The sequence below is a fragment of the Glycine max genome, chromosome 10, assembly GCF_000004515.6.
Source record: "Glycine max cultivar Williams 82 chromosome 10, Glycine_max_v4.0, whole genome shotgun sequence".
NCBI lineage: Eukaryota > Viridiplantae > Streptophyta > Magnoliopsida > Fabales > Fabaceae > Glycine > Glycine max.
The window spans coordinates 23,735,686-23,742,112 of NC_038246.2; the positions used below are offsets into that span (position 1 = coordinate 23,735,686).

The 6,427-nt window shown below is 28.8% G+C and overlaps 1 long non-coding RNA gene across 1 annotated transcript; it reads left to right on the forward strand.

Moving 5' to 3' along the window:
• The first annotated feature begins 844 nt into the window (after positions 1 to 844).
• On the forward strand, positions 845 to 2,580 carry LOC112998135 (uncharacterized). The gene is made up of 2 exons (XR_005886838.1): positions 845 to 1,137; positions 2,155 to 2,580. It is a non-coding gene; the product is annotated as an uncharacterized lncRNA (long non-coding RNA).
• The last annotated feature ends 3,847 nt before the right edge of the window (positions 2,581 to 6,427 follow it).

Sequence of the window (6,427 nt, forward strand, 5' to 3'; positions counted from 1 at the left end):
AGAGGACAAAACAGAAAAAAATAACAGAATAAACTTCCATATGAATTTTGGTCACAACCCAACAAATGTTATAAGAATTTTGTCAAATCCAACATATGTTGGATACTACTCTTTACCTTAAATTGCTCCTTACTAATTGTGTATTGAATACTGAACTATTATTTCATTCTTTATGCATTATTTGTTGTCATATGTATGTATGTATGTGTGTATTCATGTATTCTTTTTTGTGTTTTGAGCTTTGGTTTTTGTTGATTGAAAAAGATAACTGTCACCTACTGTAGAGCAATGACTTCTGAAGAAGATTTCAAGAAATTAAGCCATCTGACCTGGTGTTTATAGCCCTCACTCTGTAGGCCACTTCCTTAACCTTGATAAGATAGAGAGATAAAATGAGCTTTGAAATAATTATTATACTTCCATAGTTATATCATCACAAGCTGCACATGGAAACATTCTTTTGTAGCCATCAATAACTAAATTTGTTTCTTTTGTAGCATTAATTTCAATGAAAATAAAGGAGGATAGTTGCAATTGTTTTTCTTTTGAAATTTTTATTCTTTTTTTTTGTGTTGAATGTTGACCTCAATCTTGGACATATTTTTCATATATTCATGGTAGCTTCTAATGAAGCATACCACCATTCCTCTCTACATTCATTGTTACTTTTTTTTAGAGGGGAAGGTGGTTATGGATATAAGAATGAGGTGAGGAGGACAAAATCGTATGGGGATATGAGTGAATCGGTTGGGAGAAGAGAAAAGGGTTGTGAGTGTGAATCCTTTGAAATGTTGTGAAGATTGTCCATGCAATGTAAGGGAAAACTAAAGGTAGCTTTTTTTCCTGTCATTTAATTTATATTATCTCATTTGTTTTAGTAAAGTACATTTTTTTTCAAATTAGGATCTTATTTGTCATTGTGGTTTTGCTTTCTGATTTTAAGAAGGGGTGATCATGGACATCAAAAGATTAAGTATTTAGATATAGTGAGGCTTCCAATATTACTGAAAACTTCAAAACTGTCGTTGGAGAAGGAGGATTTGGAGAAGTTTACTACACTATTCTACAATACATTTGGGTAGTGTTAAGTTGCTTTCACCTTTATCAGCCCAATGTTACGAGGTGTTAAGATCAGAGGTTAGATATTGCATTTATGTTAAACTTTGAAGATTGAAAATGGAACACAATAAGCAGTGATTATAACCGCTAATTTATTATGTAGTTTGATGAAAGCATTCACCTATGCTTGCACACACTCATTTTTTTTTTTTATGAATTTTCCAAAAATATAAAATTGATATTAATACAATCATGTGATCATGTGATTGAGTGTGTATGAATTTCCTCTATGCATTGTGTGTCAGTTTAGATTGAGTGTTGAGTCAATTTAATGAGAAGGGAGTGGTTAGTGTGTGACACGTAAATGAGTTGTGAGTGAAAGTTTTTTCTGTTTGTGTGATGCTATGCATCATTGTGAGTGTGTGCCAATTGTTATTGTAAGAGAAAAATGAGCCTGAGAATCGTGATCAGAGGATAGATTCCCCTAGCCTAGCACTCATGTGTTTTTGAATGAGAATTATTTGTCTTTGAAATGAATTTTTCAAGTTTTTACTTCCACTCATGGAGTAAATGGAGTAAGTGCATATTACTTTATACTTGCCATTTATTTTACTGAAGAGAATATTAATATAGAACTCTATAGTAAATGGAGTAAACTTATACATATTTTGGTTTTGGGATAACTATAACATTGGAAATGATTCTTTTAAGTCACAAGAAACTTAAATTAATGTGAGTGTCCTTGAAGCTCCTGGATGCATTGAGACATGCCAAAACAAAACAAGTTTGATAATTCTTTTATATTTATATTCTTAGGCATAGCAACTACTGGCAGTAAAAGGATAAATGAGTTGGTTTTAAATTAATTTATTATTTGAATAAGTTATCTTAAGTTTAATGGTAATGATTGTTGTACTTAAAGGGTTGTACATGAATTATGGATTGTGTAGCTTATGGGCAACTTTAGACCTACATTATAGAGTTAGAAGCTTTTAGATACACTTTGTAGGACCATTATTTATTGAAAAGGAAATTGAAAGATTATACATTTTGTTGGTTTAGCTTAAAGGGTGATTTTTAATTTGTGTTGTACAGGAATTACGAAGCTCTCAGTTGAGGCACTATGCAGCTAGGATGTTATCCACTTATCCAACAATTTGCCAGATAAATATGGAGAAGATTTATTTTCACAGGAAATAGAAGAGAATCGGATGACATATTGGAGAAAATAACAGTTCTGACATAGGAGTGGAATAAGGTTGTAGGGGGATTCTCATACTCTTTTTCAAAAAAGATATTAAATCAAGTGTATTTGGGGGCTCTTAGCAATATTGGACATGTTAAGGATCGTGAGGATTTTTTTTTCTGATCTTAGGGGAATATGAGTAAGCAGTTTGTGGGCAGGATGGAATGAAGATGTAATGGGCAGAGTATCTAAATGCAGTAAATCCAATAATTGCAACAGAGAAATATCAAAATTATCTAATAAATGATGAAAAGGGAAAGAAAAGTATTGTAGTAGGAGTCTTTGTTTTTTGGACTGGTAGAGCTTTTGCATATGAAGGGACTTTCTGCTACTCTTAGCGCTGGCAAGATGAGTATTTACGCATGTCTAGGTTGAAGTTTGATTTTTATTTAATTATATTATCCAATTGTAATGAGTTAGAAAATATAGCAATAGGATCAGATTATCGATTATAAAATCAGCTGGCTAAGGGGTGTATTTATTAGCTAGATACTTTTTTTGCTACTTTTTGTGCTGGAACTAATTGATTTTAATAATAATAAAAAATCATCTTTTGCCTTAAAAAATTATATACTTCATTTTTGTAGTTGAATTCTGAACATACAAATGCCCAATCTTGGACTCGTTGCTTGAAAACAAATATAGATAAACTAAATTAACTGTAAATGTTGTACATAGTTAAAATTCTTTTGATAATCATTGTGCCCTTCATACTCATTTTTTTTTCCCATAAAAGGATTTATGGACGGAATAAGGTGTCAGGCTACTACACCATTATTTGACAAGAAAACAATTTATTTATTTTTCTATTAGAATTTTTATTTTTATGTAATTAATAAATAGTTGACTCCATGTGACATTTGAAAATATTATGATAAGTTAAAATTACCTTCCTAAGTTAAAATTATTTATCCAAATACACTTTAAAAAAAAAAACAAATCTTAATTACCACTATACTATACTCACCAATAATAATGATAAAAAATTATGAATGTTAAATAACATTTTCTGAGGCCTAAAGCAAGGGTTTTATTGACTTTATCCTTGGGTCGGTCCTATAAATGATTTTACCGTTAAAAGCTTGAGTTATTTTCAACATAATAATTATTTAATAATTGACAACATATATATAAATTTAACATTTCTACTTTGAATTCTATTGTCTATTCCTTTTTTTCCTCTCTTTTTATCTTCATATTCTTTTGAATACTTGATGTAAATTGTTAAAATAAATAATGGATGTCAAATTGTTGTAATAAATAATATCAACATATAATTCTTTCCATGTTCAAGTTCTACCATTTCATTATTTTCACTTATTTTGTTTTTAATATTTATTTATTTTTACTTTTTATTTTATTTTATTATTTTACTTTATAGAATAGTAGTAATATTATAAAATATTAAGTAAGAAATATGACTCTAATTTTGAAAAATTAAAGAAGAATGCTAAAATAGTTAACATATATATATTTATAAAAAAAACCATTAATAAATGATTTTATGACTCAATTAAAAGATTAATATAAAAATTAATGTTTAGTATTTTTTATTTTTTTTGCCTTTAACCCTAAAATTTCTTCACACCTTCTTGCATCACACTAACAAACATTTATATCATGGCCACACAATCATTTATACTTTGGTAGGCACACATGCATTCTGATACATATTCCACTTAAGATTTTATATGCACCTGGTACCAATAAAACATTTGTGAAAGAAACCATGAAATTTTCATATTTTCACATCATGGAAACCCGAAAACACACTCTTGCCACCTATTGTCATACTTCAACTCATTTATGCCTTCCATGATTAGCAAGGCAACATCCGTGAAAACATAACATAACATGAGACATAAAAGATATCCATGAAATTTTCACACTATCGGAGCATGGTGGTCCTTTCACACCTTCCTCATCGACCTTCCTTTTGTCTTCTTCGCCATCTCCGACCAAACCTTCCTCAAATCCCAAACTCTCCCCTTCCTCCACCTCATCAGATACTCCTTCTGCCAAACCTTACCCTCCTCCAACAACAGCCATCGACAAAGAGAAACATCCTTCGACAAACTGCGAGGACGACCACCAATCCTTCCCAGACCAGGTCCTCGAGAACGTCATGGAGAACGTGCTCCACTTCCTCTGGTCGTGGCGCGACCGCAACACCGCCTCATTGGTGTGCCACTCCTGGTATCGCGTAGAGGCCTTCACCCGATTCGAGCTCTTCATCGGCAACTGTTATACACTCTCCCCAAACTTTGGATTTGGGTTTGTTGTAGATTTCTTGATTGGGTTAATTTTTTTTCCTCATCTGGATTTAGATTGGTTGCGGTCACAAATTGTATTTTTGTATTTTTTTTATTTGTGATATGTTTTAATTTTCATAAATTACATTTTAAAATTTAAATTTTAAATTTTAAAAATATCACAGGTTCAAAATCATCCAAATTTAATTTGGAACTAAAAAGTTACATTTTAATTTTTTTTTAGGATAAGAAACAGATAAATATTTTTACAAAGATTAAAAACAAACTTTGAGGATTTTAGAATAAAAAAAAACATATTTTAGTCACAATTTTAATATATCAAGGATTTACTACAATTTTATTAAATACTCAAAATAAAATTCCATAATTTATTGATTAAGCAAGAAAGTCAGTTTAGTTGAGTCTCACTTGTGATTTATCTTCCTTTTTGATTCTCGTGCGGTTTCTCTTCTATCAGGTTAGTTTAGCATATTTTATTATTTTTAATTATCCATTTAATCTTCATCGCATCAAAATTTATTTTTTTAGTTTTTATAGTTAATAAATTAATTTTTTAATCTTAAAGTTTACATTTTAACATGTTTATGTCCTTAAAATTATTTAACTTATGAATTAAAAGATAAATTTTATGGATTAAAAAATTCACTTATTAAACTTCAGAACTAAAAAATTCACTTATGAATTAAAAGGAATAAATTTATAAACTATAAAAACTAAATGAGTAATTAAAGTATTTTATTTTTTCTTTATTATTGTTTCTGTATTTCAAGTCCCTCACTTCATGAGCTTTTTATTATGCATAGTACAATCTTGATATGAGATGAATGGGTAATATGATTGATTTTATATCATTATCAATTTTTAACATATGTATTATAATTTAAAATATATTTTTTAAATATATTTTTTTATCTCTAAAAAATATTCAAAATTTGTAATTGTTTCCTAATATTCTTTCCTTTTATAGTTGTTTCCTACAATTTAATTTTTTTTGTCTTTATTCTCTACGATTAGGTTCCATCCAATGGTTGGGCATATGTTTGTTACAAGGACATATCACATGTCCACATGTGAAAAAAATTAGGTTTTTCAACTTTTTAAATTAATTATATTTATAACCAATATAAAAAATATTATATTTTTCATCAAAAGGGATATAAATGTCACAAAGAATTTTTACGTCGATTATAGATATAATTAATTTTAAAAATTGAATAATTTGATGCATTTTACATCAGTATACATGTGAGCGGGTGATGTGTGCCTTAAAAGGACACGTTAACTACCATTTGACAGAACCTATCGATAAGGAACATAGACAAAAAAATTTAAATTATAAAAAACAATAACGATATATTTTTCAAAAGCAATTGCAAAATTTGATTTTTTTTTTAAAAATCAAAAACATATTTAAGTCTTTAAAATATTTTATTTTAAAAATTAATTTTATTTTGCATCACATTAACTTTTTATATTAACTTTTGACATCCCGAGACATTGACATTAATTTTGATTTTTATCAATAGTATATTTCTCCTATTCTTCTCTTATATTTTAGTTTTTTCTCCTATATTGTTCTAAAGTTTAATTTTATCCCGTTTTTAATAAATTTTATCCAAGATGAATGCGACCGTGGGACTGGACGGTGACCCATTAGTTGTTCACAGATTAACGATGCGATAGTTCTTCACAGATTAACAATGAGAAGTATTCTTAATTCTGTATAAAGAAAATTATACAAGATTTATCTTTTAAAAGAAATATACCCAAATCATTATCCAGTCATGGATTACCATTACCAGGAAATCTCATTTTCAACGCTTCATTCACATGCATAACCCAAAGATAA